Here is a 15,685-nt window from a genome sequence, read left to right as displayed (position 1 = left end):
TTTTTATGGAGGACAGAGAGGGAATCCTAAAAGGGCAACAGTCTACTGACCTCTCCAGTTGTTCACTTGAATGAGTAAGACAATGTTTGTGAGTGCACAAAACCACTGGCCTCAACCGATGGGCCAAGGCTTTAGCTCCAAGAGATTATTATGTGCACACTAAGTGTTCCTATTTAAGTGCCCTTGTCTTCTGGTACTTCTCCCAGATAAATCATTAGCCCTTTTAAGGAAAATGTCAGGATTCACCTTTTCCCTCCCAACAAATCCTGGCCATACTTCTGCTCTTCAGGGTTCAGCCCCCCTCTTTAGGGTCATTAGGTCTCTGTAGGCAGAATGGAGACCTTTTGACTTGAGTGTACGTGGGTGTATCAACGCATGCACGGCAGCTTCAAATGCCCAGGCCCTGTCTCCTTTCGAACCATTCAAAACACCTATCCAGTATTGCTGAATGTGAATGTGTCGAGCACCCGCTTTTTCACAAGTCCAGGCAGATCCACCCCAAGATTAAATGCTCTATTGCATGTTCTTAGGAAACTGCCAGGGCCACTTTGCTTAGCAGCGCCCGCTTCAGAGGCGGTCACTGCAAAGTGAAGGAACACAACCACTTCCAGCAACCTGTGGGGGTTGAACTGCTACGTGGGAATGGGGGGTGTTGCAAGTACAGGCAAGAATTCCTATTTTTGTCTGTGCAGTGTTGGAAATCAGTGCAGAATGGGCACAAGGATTCCCCCTCAGTCTTTGGAGAGCACAGTCAAACTGCAAAACTGAATTGCCAGTTCCCTCTCCCTGCCCAGAGAAGAGGCCACATCACACACCTCCCCCTTCGCTTCCTTCTTCCCTCTCCCCATCTGCTAGCTCCTAAAGGCAGGAACGTTCTCCCTCTACCACCACCGCCCCCCCTCCACTGCAGTGCCAGCCACTCTGAGATTTTATACGCTCAGACACAGAATCCACAAAGTCTGTTTTCTTTTTGAAAGGGGGTGTTGAAGAGAGAGGGGAAGAGAGATAATTTGGGAAGGGGGGGATTGCTACAGCAAGGGGTTTGGATGGAGGGAGTATGCCAATGGGGTGGACTGTAAGGAGGGTTTCATCTGAGCCAATGTGCAGAACCCATTTTGAATTCCACATGCCAGCCCTAGAACATGCAACGGTAGAAGCATCAGGTCATGGGTATCCCTAAGCATGTGCAGAGAGCTTTTCCTCCCAGGCAAGGGAGGAATCTATCTGTTTGGGATTAGGGTGGCCGGACTTCCAATAAAAGTTGATCCCAACCCCCCCCACCCACCCACTCACTTCTCTGCCGAGGAATTGAGCATATTTTAAAAGCATCTGGTATTTTCCATCGGTTTGGGGTAAGACAGCTTTTCCTGGCATAATCGTGGTGAAACAGGTGAGTGGACCTCACTTTGAAGCTATGTGCTTGCTAGACACCTGGGTGATACCTGCATCCCCCTGAATTAAAGGATAGACAACAGGAGATGCCCTGACCAGAAGAGAGAGGACAAGGCAGATGCCATAAATGCAGCACTGTTGATAGGGATTGCCTTCCTTGTAAAAGCATCAACACACACACAAGCAAACACACGCACCCCATTGCTCTTCCCAAACCTCTGGGACTGCTGGGGTCACCAGGGCTGTTGCTTACCTTGGTGGGTCTGCCTGCCCCCAGGGGATGCCCACCTCAGGTGCGAAGTTTGAAGAGCAGGAGGGAGCGCTTAAGCCATCCACTGAAGGAGATGCTGCCTGCTGTTTTGACTGCTCCTCTTGCTGCTGCTGCTGCTGCTGCTGCTGCTGCTGCTGCTGCTGCTTGGCACCTTCTTCCTCCTCCTTCACCTGCTCTGCCTTCTGAATTGCTTCTCCGCCTCCTCTTGTATCAGTATGTGCCCCTCCTAGCAGGGAGAAGGGAGGGGCCCCACTGGCCTGCCTCTCAGCCTCATTGGCTGCAGCGAGTGCCTGTCAGCGCACACTGCTCCAGGTGGGGCTCTGCCTTTTGCTCCTGTTCCTCAGCCCAGACCAAGGCTGAAAGGAGAGCTGCCAGGGCACGTTGCCCGCCTGGCATCAGGCAAGTCCCAGCCTGCTTGCCTGAAGGGCTCTCCCGCCCGACCCTTTTGTTTTTGGACAACAAGGGAAGCTCATAAGTCACAGTGCTGGAGACAGATGCATAGTGCTTGGAGGAAAGTAATTGCAGCAGACTGCCAGCCCCAGTGCCGAGGCTCAGTTGCTACCCTCAGGACCCAGAAGCCCTTAGACAGAGTTGGAAAGACATCCTCTAAAAAGCCTCAGCTCTCCCTGATCAGGGTTCGTTCCAGCCCTTCTTTAGCCTGATACTCACGCACAGTCACAATTACATGCTGTGGAAAGGGGCAGAGGGGAAGAGCAAGCTGCTTTATCCCCAGTCAGTCCATTGCTCAATCTAGCTTAGTACTGCCAACACTGACTGGCAGCAGCTCTCTGGGGTTTCAGATAGGGGTCTCTCCCAGATCTGTCTGGGAGATTCCATGGATTGATTGATTCCTGCATGCAAAACATGTGCTCCCCCACTGACCTACACCCACAGGGTGAGCTCCTGTTGTTCGGTCCCAGCTCCTGCCAACCTAGCAGTTTGAAAGCATGTCAAAGTGCAAGTAGATAAATAGGTACCACTCCGGCGGGAAGGTAAATGGCGTTTCCATGCGCTGCTCTGGTTTGCCAGAAGCGGCTTAGTCATGCTGGCCACATGACCCGGAAGCTGTCTGCGGACAAACACCGGCTCCCTTGGCCTATAGAGCGAGAGGAGTGCCGCAACCCCAGAGTCATCTGCGACTGGACCTAATGGTCAGGGGTACCTTTACCTTTAAGGAACCTTTGGCCCTCCAGATGTCGTTGAACTACAACCCCACCACCCCTGGCCACTAGCCATGCTTGCCGAGGCTGATGGGAATTGTAGGCCACCCCCACGTGGAGAGGCAGAAGTTCCCCATTGCCTGCTTTAAAGTAAAGGCAGTGTCTCTGCACATGCTGAGAGGCACTCTTGACTTCCAGCCTAAGGATGTGTTGGCACTGCAGATATGCAGTGGGGTGACTCCTGACTAAAGCCACATTACATTACATTTATAGCCCACCTTTCTTCGAAGAATCTCAGAATGGTATACATACTTCTCCTCTCCTCACAACAACCCTGTGAGGTGGGTTAGGATGAGAGTGAGTGACTGCCCCAAGTGAGTTTCATGGCTGAGTGGGAGTTTGAATCCTGGACTCCCAGATCTTAGTCCCACACTCTAACCACTGCACCACACTGGCTAGTTAACCTAGCCTTGGAGATGAGCCTTGGAGGTGAGACCCTCCTCCTGCTTGAATCTGGCTGGAATATTTGGGCAAGGAATGGCAACAGAGCAAATAGGAGTTCTGGGTAAAGTAAACTCTGGACTCTTTTTCCAAAATGGAAGTTGGGATTCCAAGTTCTGCAACAGAACAGGTGGATGGGAACCCACAAGATAGGGTGTGTGGTTGTGTCAAGACTGAGGGAAATGATGGTATAGAGTTTGGATTTGATATCCCGCTTTATCACTACCCGAAGGAGTCTCAAAGCGGCTAACATTCTCCTTTCCCTTCCTCCCCCACAACAAACACTCTGTGAGGTGAGTGAGGCTGAGAGACTTCAAAGAAGTGTGACTGGCCCAAGGTCACCCAGCAGCTGCATGTGGATGAGCGGGGACGCAAACCCGGTTCACCAGATTACGAGACTACCGCTCCTAACCACTACACCACACTGGCTCACACAAATTTAATGCCCAATACAGGATCTCGAGCAAGCTTCCCCAATCTACTGCCCATCCCCTGGGGGCAGTGTAGGAGTTGTAGTCAAAAAGTATATGGAGGGCACCCGGTTTGGGAAGGCTGGGCTCCTGCACACTCCCTTGTTTTGTTTCTCCTTTCCCTCCTCAATGCCTTTTCAAGTGTCAGCATTTGCTCTGTAACTTCCTTGGGGAAGGGCCCTTTGGTTGATGAAATTCTAAAGCGAAAAGTAAATTCAATAAACTACTTTGTTGTTAATAAACAAGCAAAGGCAACAGAAGCAGGTCCTGTAGATACCCCATGACTTGAAGGTTACTGGATGGGCAATGTATCTTCCCTTTTGACTCTGATCATTTAAGGAACCCATGCCAGTTGGATGGACTGGTCCTTCCCACCCTTTGAGTGTGAGGAAAATCAACTACCTCTTCCCTTGCCCCACTGTTGTCACAATCAGCAGGAGCCCTCTGAGACCAGGCAGCTTCACTCTCCACTCAGCTCCTGGGCAGGACCGAGGTCTCACCTGCTCCATCACTACACAAGGTTCAGACAGAGGGAAGGAGATACAGTTTCTTTTGTGAGAAATCTGTCGTCATGATCTTTAAAAAGAGGGAGAAGCAGATTTCAGAAACAAATGTGAAGCATTTCCATGGCAACTGCCCATGATATGGAAGATCCCCCCTCCTCCTCAGTGCTTGGCTGCAACAGCCTATCCTGAAGGTTACAGAGACTTTTTTTTTTTTTGAGGGGGAGCTTATTTTATAACCAAAAGGGACCTATGTGAACAGAAGGAGGGGGCCAGGCTACCTCCCCTGGCCCCCCAAAGCCAGCCAATCCTGTTTGAAATGTCAGAGAGAAACATTAAAGCAACCGAGACAGTAGAAATGGCAAAAAGGGGCATCTCCCTGAGGACAGCCATAAAGACACCAGGCTAGGGAAGGGCCCATCACTCAGGCATAGAACAGTTGCTTTGCATGAAGAAGGCATCCAGTTTCATCTCTGATTTCTCAGGGGATGCAAGAGACCCTTCCCTGCCTGAGACCCTAGATGAAGTAGGAAATTTGGGGCACGACAGACTCAGTGTCTAAAGGCTTCATATGTTCACATGCAGAGTTCACTGGGAAGGACCGTAGCTCAGGGATAGAGCACCTGGTGGCAGCTTGGCATGGGACCAGGAAACCTCTGGAGAGATGGTGCTGGCCCCTGTGGACAAGCCTCCTTTAGCTTTGGGTCTTCAGGTATTATTGGACAGCAGCTCCCACCACCTCCAGCCACTTTAGCCAGTAGTCCAGGATGTTGGGAGTCATAGGAGCCAACTCCTAGGGGTCAAGGTCCATTCAGCTCCCCCCAATAAAGTATTTGAGGAGACCCCCCCAAGTTAATTGGCATTGCCATTCAAATGGTGTGCATGTATATTGTCTTGTGGCTGATTATGCAGGGCTTGGCTTACCTGACCCACTCCCCCCCCCCGCCCATTTTTATTCAAGTTGGCACTCCTGATGGAAAGCATAGTCCAGCAACATCTGATGACCCAAGGAAGGTTGGTGTAGACAATCCTGAGCTGTACTGGCCAAGGCTCTTGGTGTATATCAAGTGTAATTAACCCAGCTGCCTGCATTTTTGGACTGCCATGTCATGATGAACTCTTGCACTTCAAAATTTACCATTACACCATTGTGAGTGTGTGTGCATACCAGGGCTGGCTGGTGCATTAGCTTTGATGAGACAATTCCAGTGCTTTCCCCTTCAAAAACCTGCTCTGTAACACCGAATATGAACAAACAGCAATTCGGGTTTTCTGTGGATTGCCATTTGCTCTGTCAAAGAGCGGGGTTGTGGGGGGCAACAACAATACCCAATTAGACAAGGCACTTTAAAGTGCAGACTGGTGTTACCAACAGGTTTGTGAAAGGGGGGGGGGAGAGAGAGCTATCAATTAAAAATCCCGCAACATTTCCCCCTCCCCTTTCCATGATCCTCTGAAGCCTTGAAATATTTATGAAAGATTAATTGAATCAGATAATTTGTGAGGCCAAGGGAATCCAGGATCTCTGACTGTTGGGGTAGGGGAGGCAGGATCCACCTTCCAAAGCATTAGCAATTAAGGTGGATTGTGTTTTGTTGTCCCCATTCCACTTCTGGAGGTCAATAGATCATTGGCTACTGGATCATTTTCTCTGCCAGCAAAGCACACACATTCCCCAAGAGCATGGAAGAAGGAGGATGCAAGGGTAGTTGTGCGGATTGTTTTTGTTTTCATATTACAGTCTTTCAGCAGAGCAAAGGCATTGCTTTTCATGCATCAGCTAGATGCAGAATTAAAATGCAAGTGCTGTGTAGCATGTATAGTGTTATGTTTGGCAACACCTTTTGCTACAGCCAATATCTGTCTATAATGTATACTCAACAGTTTGTCCCATGGAGCAAAGTTCCCTTGCAATATTAGTTAAAAGTTTTTTTTTACTTTCAGATTTCGCCCTTTTTATTGCTTCCTGTGGAGTGCAAACTGGGGGATCAGTGGTGAATTGTCTCTCAATAGAAGAGGACTAATTAAGAGATTATTCATCACTCCTCCCACAACTGCATTGGACAGGAAGGAATAAAATGAGCTGAATCTGCAAAGAGGAATTTTTCTGTTAAAGCCACAATAGCCCTTAGAATCTCCATCCCACATTGTTTTTCCACACTTGGTACTGCAATTGTGTTTTGCTACAAACAATCACCCTGAATCAGGGTGTCATGCAGGGGCGTTGTAAGGGGGGTGCAGTCAGGCCCGGGTGTCATGCCTGGGGTGTGTGTGAAAAAATCCCTCCCCCCCGTGCGGATTGGCATGGTGGTGCTCTCACCCCCGGCCGGCAGATCACAATTTGAGCCATCGTCATTGTGAAAATCTGCCCGCTGATTGCACAAATACGTCCAACGATTAGCCTGGCACCGCTGGCAGGCGTTATTTGCACCCCCCGGGTGGTGGTGGTTGCATCCCCGATGGGCGCTTTTATGCAATCGGTGGTTGGTTTATTGCGATTGCCAGGTGGCGTTGGCACCCCCAGCGGGCTAACCGTCTCTAAAAAAAGGTCAACAACTCAGGGCAACGTTCCCAAAAATGCAATGTGGGGAGATAACCAAAAAAAAATCGCACTGGGTACCACCTGACCTTGCTACGCCTCTGGTGTCATGGACTGGTTGGACGCAGAGGAATGGTGGGAGGAAGCAGCTGGAGAACCACCAAGGGATGAAGGCTCAGAGCCCAGGAGTGGTGGTGGGAGAATGATAAATAGTAAGAGGGGAAAGAGAAGAAAAGACTGGAAGGAGGAAGCTGAATAGGTAACAGTGCTTAGTGAGCTGGGAAAGTCTGTGGCAGAGAGCAGTCAAGAAGCAGAAGCAGAAGCTGAAGCAGGAAAGTGGAATGAGGGAGGCCAAGAGGCAGAGATCAGCTGGGCTGGTGGAGTCATGAGGGTCTCCCCCCTTGTCTCCCAGAACCAGAAGAGGCATGAAAAGGGCAGAGGAGAGGTTGGCTGCCTGCAATTGCTTGGCAACTGATTTCATGAAGGAAGACCACTGGGAATGAGCTGCTCTGCTCATTAGGCCTGACACTCAGCCAAGTCTGTGGAGGTCATATTTTTGCTAGTAAATAGTTAACCCCATCTTTGACGTGTGTGATCACTGATTAGCACACTCCTGTGACACACAGAGTTTACCTTCTTAGGGTGTCTTCAGGGTTACTGCTATTGTTATAATTAACTCAGTATATTTATTAGTTCTGTTTTATTTTGGTGGATATACATTAATTCATGTTATTGGTGCAATATGACAGTGATGGCTGCTTTTAAGTAATTCCTGTGTGTATAGTATAGTTTTGTTATGTTATTTTCCTGTTTTTTAAAACTTGTGCGACCCATTCCAGCTTGCTTTAAAAATGTGGAAGATAAATTTTTAAAAATAACTCATTACATTTTGCCTCATCCATGTTTCATTGTCTGTATCTTAAGCATTTCATGCCTTCTTAAATATTTGTTAGCTGCCCTGAATGTTTCCTAAAACAGAAATTGGGGAGGGGAAGCTGCCTTACCCAGAGTCAGGCCATTGGTCCACCTCCCTAAGTACTATCCTGGCTGGCTTCCCTGGTGTCAGACAAGGGTCCTGACTTGGAGATGACAAGGACTGAACATTCAGCCCTTCCACAAGGAAAGTAAATAATCTACTACATTAGAAGCTTAAATTCTAAGACACTTGATTTGCCATGACACTGGATCAATACTGAATTGAAAAGTAGAAGTAGCTGTGTGAGCCCATAAGAAAAATGTCAAAATGTGACTTTTATTAGGCCACAAAAGGGTATGCCAGTTTTTGAGCTCTCCAGAACTCTTCACCAGATTATATGGTAAATGGGAGGCAGGGGAGAGACAGAGATTGGCTAGTTATGAAGCTGGAGAGTCTGCATTGGGTACAATGCAGTAATCTGTTACCTGATTACAGTTCTAGACAAGATGAGTTATCAAATACATTTTGAAGCTAGGTAGTTTTCATCCTGCTCTAGACATTCTGCAGTTGCTTGCTGGCCTTCGGCAGCAGCAGGAGGCAGTCCTGCCTCTTATTTTTCCAAAATGCCCCTCTCTTTTCAAAACAGAACCTCCAAGCTAGAGCCATATTTGAAAGGATGTCATGACCAAGGCGAGACCAGCAGAGGGTGCAGGAGGACATACTGTAGTTATGAGTTTTTTAAATGCTCGTTTCTACAGAATGAAGCAAAAAGTGGTGAGATTCTGATCATAGCTGTCAACTTTCAGATTTGAAAATAAGGGATCAGCAGCCTCGAAATTAAGGGATCAGCAGCCTCACCTGTCCCGGGGACAGTCTACGGGATATCTAACAATCCGGGATAGCAGTGGGAAGCAACGGGAAACGGCGCTGGAATAAGGGAATTTCCTGCAAAAAAAGGGAAGGTTGACAGCTATGATTCTGATCCATCTATTTTCAGGCATCCAGAAGTCAGAGGGCACTTGCTCTCCATGAATATGCCTAATCCAAGCCATTCAAGTTGGTGGCTATCACTATCTCGTATGTGTTTTTAGTAGTAGCAGGCATCTAACAAATGTAATCAATAAACAATCTAATTTAGAGTACAGTGATAACCTCTACACGGGGCTGTTCGCAAACTTCAGCAAGTTCAGAATGTTGTAGCCAGGCTATTGAGTCAGGCAAATTATAAGAAACATATGACACTCTGCATTAAAACAATGGCATCACTGGTGACCCATCTGTTTTCCAGGCACAATTCAAGGTGCTAGTCATGACCTACAAAATCCTACAGTGGAAAACCAGTGTGGTGTAGTGATTAGTTTTGGGCTAGGACCTGGGAGACCAGGGTTCAATTCCCCACTCAGCCAAGAAGCTTGGACGCACAATGCCAGATTGGGCAAAGTCATGCCAAAGCCATGCGCCAGGCTGCCGTGCTGATTCAAAATGGAGCCCGGCACCAAACACAGAGGAAGATTGTCTCCCCCTCAGGAACCCTCATTTTGAGTTGGGCCCGGATACTTTCAAATATATCTATACTGGCACAGGTTGGAACCGTCACAGAAGATTGGGCAACAATATTTTCAGAACTGTGTGAATTGCTGCACATTGGTCTGGACCATTATGCCAAATTTGGTGACGTCCCAGCAAATGTGGTGACAATGTCTTCAGAGCTATCCAAATTAGTGCAGTTTGGCCCATCACACCAAAAATCAGGTGATAACATGCCAAAGTCATATTTCAGTCCACCATCTTGATTCAAATGGTGCCTGGCATACCAGTCTACAAAGACCACTGTCCCCACCCCATGAACACTTGTGCCGAGTTTGGTGATATCTCCAAATCGACCAACAACTTTCCAAAATTTACAGTAGGCACACACACATGGGATACTTCAAAGAATGGCAAAAATATATTTCTAGATTTATCTGGCAAGGGAAGAAACCAAGAATAAAATATAAATTACTATCAGATACAATTGAAAGAGGAGGTTTCGCTCTGCCAGATTTGAGATTATACTATGAGGCATCTTGCATTTGCTGGATCCGGGACTGGATAATTTTGAAAAATGGAGATGTGTTAGATCTAGAACGACATAATAATAGATTTGGATGGCATGCATATTTATGGTACGACAAAGTGAAGGTACACAAAGGCTTTCAGAATCATATAATAAGAAAATCATATTTTAAAGTATGGGAGAAGTATAAAGATTTACTGGAACAAAAAACACCCTGGTGGCTTTCCCTGTTAGAAGCACTATCTGTGAAGAAAGTAAATATGAGGACAAACTGGCCAACATATAGAGGTTAACCAAGGTAGAAAACCAAGTAAAACTAAAAGATTTTGAAGAGGTGAGAGAACAGGTAACAGATTGGTTAAAATATCATCAATTAAATTGCTTTTTTAAAGCCGATAAAAAGAAATGTTTTAGTTATGAATTATCAAAATTTCAAAAAGAGATTTTGGAAAATAACTACTGTCTAAAATGTATGATTTGCTCCTGGAATGGGATACGAAAGATGAATAGGTAAAATCTGTGATGATAAAATGGGTGAGAGATGTGGGACATAATATACAAATGGCGGATTGGGAGAGGCTATGGAAAACCAATCTGAAATTTATGGCATGCTCATAATTGAAAGAAAACTGCATGAAAATGATGTATCAGTTGTACTTAACCAGAGTTAAACTATCAAAAATGTATAGAACAAGTAACATATATGCTGGAAATGTAAAGAAAAAGAGGGTACCTTTTATCATATGTGGTGGAACTGTAATGTAATCAAAAAATTCTGGGAAATGATATATAATGAAATGAAAAAATGTTTAAATTAACCTTTGTTAAAAAACCAGAAGCTTTTTTACTAGGAATTATAGGTACTGAGATTCCAAAAGAACAGAATAAATTATTTATGTATGCAGTGGTACCTCGAGTTACAAAGGCCTCAGGTTACAAACACTTCAGGTTACAAACTCTGCCAACCTGGAAGAGTTACCTTGAGTTGAGAACTTTGCCCCAGGATGAGAACAGAATTTGTGTGCTGGCGGCGCAGCGGCAGCAAGAGGCCCAATTAGCGAAAGCATGCCTCTAGTTAAGAACAGTTTCAGGTTAAGAACAGATCTTCGGAACGAATTAAGTTTGTAACTAGAGGTACCACTGTACTACAACGGCTGCCCAGATATTGCTAGCCCAGAGATGGAAGGAAGAGACAACCCAGACAAAAGAAAAATGGCAGACCAAGTTGATGGACTATGCCAAAATGGCAAAATTAACTGGGAAGCTTAGTGTCAGGGAACTGACATCGGAGACCAGCAGAGAGAGAAGTCGCCCCGATAGTGCAGGAGAGGGAACCAGCAAGGAGAGGGGGGGGTTTCCGAGGGGGAAGGGAATCAAGGGGACACCAAGAAGGAAGGAGGGAATGAGAGCACTTTGGAGGGAAGGCTCAGGGACTCTTCCAGTGAGATCAGCGGGGAGAGTGCCGGACCACCACTGGGCACACCTACTCTGCGCAGAAGGCTTCCGCGCAGAGAGGCTAGGTGGAGACTGGCTGTCAAGGAATTCTTATGTTGGAAAAAATTTAGGAAACACCCACCAACGGATTCTGCCAGCGACTGAAGCAGACGCACAGGAGTGCGCTTCAGTTAGGGAAAGGTTTAAACAACAAGCAGTTTAGGGAAGTTGGTGACTTACACACAAGCAACTACAATTCCCATTACACTTAGGAACCAAGAAGACAAGAAATTTATAAAAGAATGGGAAATGTTTATAATGCATATGCAAAATTATTGTAAACAGGTTAAAACATTAGCAGGATTTTAAATACACTTGTAATGTAATAGAAACTATAGATAACTTAGGAAAACGAAAATTTTGGAGAGTACTGATATGCAGATGAAAACAGAATTAAGAGGACCCACAGATGGGATGGGGGAAGTCAGGAGATTCAGAGTAATCTCAATATGTGAATATGTAGGACATTTAGATGTAACTTTGCCACCTTTCTTCTTTGTTTTTTCCTCTTTCTCTCTCTTTTTTGAAAATCAAATAAATAATAATAATAAAAAGATACACACGCATGGGAAAGACTGCATTTTCCCATACAAGTTTGCCAGGAGAGGCTTGTCTTTTTTTGTCCCACCGATATCCGAAGCACATCTAGTGGAACTCAAGGGAGGGTCTTCTTGGTGGCTGCTCCCAGGCTCTGGAACTCCTTGACAAGGGAACCTGGCTAGTTCCATTTCCGATGGCCTTTGGCTAGTAACCAAATGGTTTTTTTATTTAGACCAGCCTTTGGCCCGTAAGCTGACTTGAAAATATTTTGCATTTTGTTTAAGGATGGGAGAGAAATTTGGTTTGGCTTGCATGTTAATTCATACTTCCTGAAACAATATGTGAATGGAAACATCTATCCTTTGAAATTCGCACTTCACTGAATTTTGTGGTGCACTTCTCCAACCAAAACAGGAGTACAAAAATGTGTGAACTGGGGGAAAATGTGCATAAAAATGCATATATTAGTGAAAATAACATACAGAAATGCATTATATTATGGGAAATAATTTGCAAAAATGCAAACATTAGGCAAAATTACATTAAAATGTATCTATTATGAGACACGGGCACTAAAATATTGGTGAATGGTTAGGTCTTTTATTTATTTATTTATTTAAAGCAAATTTATGTGGGAAATTGGGACGCGGGTGGCGCTGTGGGTAAAAGCCTCAGCGCCTAGGGCTTGCCGATCGAAAGGTCGGCGGTTCGAATCCCCGCGGCGGGGTGCGCTCCCGCTGCTCGGTCCCAGCGCCTGCCAACCTAGCAGTTCGAAAGCACCCCCGGGTGCAAGTAGATAAATAGGTACCGCTTACCAGCGGGAAGGTAAACGGCGTTCCGTGTGCTGCGCTGGCTCGCCAGATGCAGCTTTGTCACGCTGGCCACGTGACCCGGAAGTGTCTCCGGACAGCGCTGGCCCCCGGCCTATAGATGTGAGATGGGCGCACAAACCCCAGAGTCTGTCAAGACTGGCCCGTTCGGGCAGGGGTACCTTTACCTTTACCTTTATGTGGGAAATGGGGAGAACTGAAAATGGGGGGAGGATGAGAAGCAGAAAATGACAGATTTATCCACCCCCAACTTGGTTTGAAATGGTTACTTTCATTGATGCTTAACCGGCCTTGTTTTTATTTTATTAATTTTGCATTTGATTGCTGTTTAATTATTAGATTGTATTGAGTTTGTATTGTTGTTTTAGCCAACGTATGCAACATATGGTGGGAAAAGGGGATGCAAACTGAACAAATAAAGAAAAGGAAAAAAAGAACTGGGATGTGTCAAACAGGGTGCTAGTGCGTTGTGTCTCTTCAAGCACAGAAGAAGGCCTCCTCTGGAGGTCAGCTTGATCTGGGCATCCCTCCTGATTGGCTCACAGGGAGGGTAGGGTTTTATTGTGTGGTCTGAGCATCTGTCCTGGGGCAGTTACACAACAATGTCCTGCATTGGTCCTCATTTGCTTGTTTACACACCTTCCCATTGATCATTTCTTTACCCTGCCTCTTTTTTGCAGCAAAAGGTCTGTTGTTGCTTTTTTAAAAGTGGAATGTTGCACCAGAGCTACAGAACTGCCCTGTAGACCTCTGGGTATAGGGTGGTATATAAATTCAATAAATAATAATAATAACCCTTTAATCTGCTTTAACTGAGCATTATCCCCTTGGATCCCTCCTGCAAAATACTGGAGGCACCCCAAGTGTGGGGGGAGAGAACCAGCCCCAACACAACCATATCCTTTTTCCCATGGTCGGTTGCCAACGTTTTTTACCAGCCCTGCTCCTCTGCCTCCAATAGCAGCCTGAGACGCAGAAAATAAACAAGTGGTATCTTTTGCTGCTACTTCTCCCCATGCCAGGAACAGTTCCTCTCGCTAAATGTTTATCCACCAAGTGGCTGTTAAAGGCTTGAAAGCAGGGAGAGGGACAAGCCCCCTCCCACCTGCATTCCTTCCCGGGAATTATTCCAAAGATATTGGGGAGGGAGGACTATCACTGGAGAGAGCGTCACAATGGAACCAGCCCCTGGTGTCTCTTAGCACTCCTCCTCCTCCTCCTCTCCTTGGGAGTATGGCAAGTAGCAAGAGGTATCCTGGAGCCAGAGGTCAGAAGGGAATCTTGTACAGATAACCTCCAGGGTCAAGCTGCAGAGCTGAGAGAGGACCCTCCAGGAGGAAGGGAAGGGTGTCGGTGGGGGTGGGAGAGAGGAGACCCTGCCACGATCTGACCTGGTTTTTCCTAGAAGCCTCTTTCCTGATAGGTTGCAGCATCAGTTGCACACGGATGAATCTTTTTTTGCAGGGCTCTGCTAAGCACAGCTATGACCATATATGGGATAGTTGAGGATTGGCTCACAGCAGCAGCAACAGCGGCGGCAGCATCTGAGGTAGAGAGAGGAGGGGGTCCCCGGTGGGCAGTTTTCTGTGTCACTGTGCAGCTTCCTTTATACGCACAGTCAGCTCCTTCCAAGCAGAAGGCAATGCCTTCCCCTTAGTAGTATTGTATCCCCAAGGGGGGGCAGGGCAGGGCCCCCTTGGATTGCTTCTTGCTGCGTGCGCTCATGGAGAAAAGCTGCCTCAGAAAACTTCCGTCCGTTTCTGAGTACAGGGAACTGAGGGAATCAGAAAGGGTACGGAACAAGACCCAGCAAAAATATCAAGCAGGAGCTAGCATTTAGAGGGTGCTTCTAGGGTCCTTAAAACACTTCACATACTTCACCACAGTTGCAGGGGGTTGGACTAGATTACTCATGGGATCTTCCCAACTCTACAGTTCTGACAAGCTTTCAGAGGTAAAGGTAAAGGGACCCCTGACCATTAGGTCCAGTCGTGACCGACTCTGGGGTTGTGGTGCTCATCTCGCTTTATTGGCCGAGGGAGCCGGTGTACAGTTTCTGGGTCATGTGGCCAGCATGACTGAGCCACTTCTGGCAAACCAGAGCAGCGCACGGAAACGCAGTTTACCTTCCCGCCGGAGCGGTAACTATTTATCTACTTGCACTTTGGCGTGCTTTCAAGCTGCTAGGTTGGCAGGAGCAGGGACCAAGCAATGGGAGCTCACCCCGTCGCGGGGTTTCGAACCGCCAACCTTCTGATCGGCAATTCCTAGGCTCTGTGGTTTAACCCACAGCGCCACCCACATCCCAACAAGCCTTCAAAACAGGCTTATATCCTTATCTTAGGATGCTGAATATGGAAGGTGTTAGCCTACCTATGGCCACCTTGTGGGTTTGCAGGTGGGAGGGTGAGATTTGATTGGGGAGCCTTCCTAATTCACCAGCCGCAAGGCAATTAACAGCTACTAGCCGCAATGGCTCTGTTCTACCTCCACTGTAGAGGCATTATGCCTCTGAATATTAGTTGCTGAGAATAGCAGGTGGGCAGGGTCCAGCTTGCGGGCTTCCCACAGGCATTGAGTGGGCTGCTGCAAAATTAGGCTGCTGGACTGGGTGGGCCATTGGCCTGGCCCTGCTACAGGCTCACCTTATGTCCTTACAGTAATGCTCATGTACTAGCGGTCTTTCCAGTTCAGTGCAAATATCACAACACATTAATGGAGAGTGGTTAACCTGGAGAGAAGCTTTCATAGCCCATAGCATACAGTTCATCCTCCTAGAAACTGAAATTGCTCCACCTCCATAGTCTCACATTCCACATGGCTCCTAGTCTGAGATATACAGCTGAAAGTAAGGGGGCACCCGCAGTGTGGGCATCATGAAAAGGGAGTGTGCTAGGCAGGCAAGGCAGAACTTGGTGGTCTCCCAAAGTCACCCCTTTCTGCCTTGTGGACAGGGAGCAGGCTCAGGCAGGTGAAAGCCCAGTGGCATTCATCCTTTGGAGGCTGAAAACAG

At 47.0% G+C, this 15,685-nt stretch overlaps 2 protein-coding genes across 3 annotated transcripts in view; both read right to left on the bottom strand.

Annotated features, from left to right (window-relative positions):
- HEYL (hes related family bHLH transcription factor with YRPW motif like) overlaps window positions 1-15,685 on the bottom strand; it is a 128,668-nt gene that overhangs the window by 56,876 nt on the left and 56,107 nt on the right. The gene's annotated exons all lie outside the window — the stretch shown is intronic.
- HPCAL4 (hippocalcin like 4) overlaps window positions 1-15,685 on the bottom strand; it is a 43,775-nt gene that overhangs the window by 17,545 nt on the left and 10,545 nt on the right. The window contains exon 1 of one of the 2 annotated variants that reach the window (XM_082229556.1): window positions 1,646-1,877. The exons of the other annotated variant lie outside the window; for it this stretch is intronic. The gene's annotated coding sequence lies outside the window, so the exon portion shown is untranslated. Of the gene's footprint in view, window positions 1-1,645; window positions 1,878-15,685 lie in introns of those variants that run through there. 2 annotated transcript variants of the gene reach the window in all.

The sequence above is a fragment of the Podarcis vaucheri genome, assembly GCF_965113315.1.
Source record: "Podarcis vaucheri genome assembly, chromosome: 7".
Classification (NCBI taxonomy): Eukaryota; Metazoa; Chordata; class Lepidosauria; order Squamata; family Lacertidae; genus Podarcis; species Podarcis vaucheri.
The sequence above is the reverse complement of the archived record's forward strand: the minus strand, read 5'-3'. Positions and strand labels throughout refer to the sequence as shown.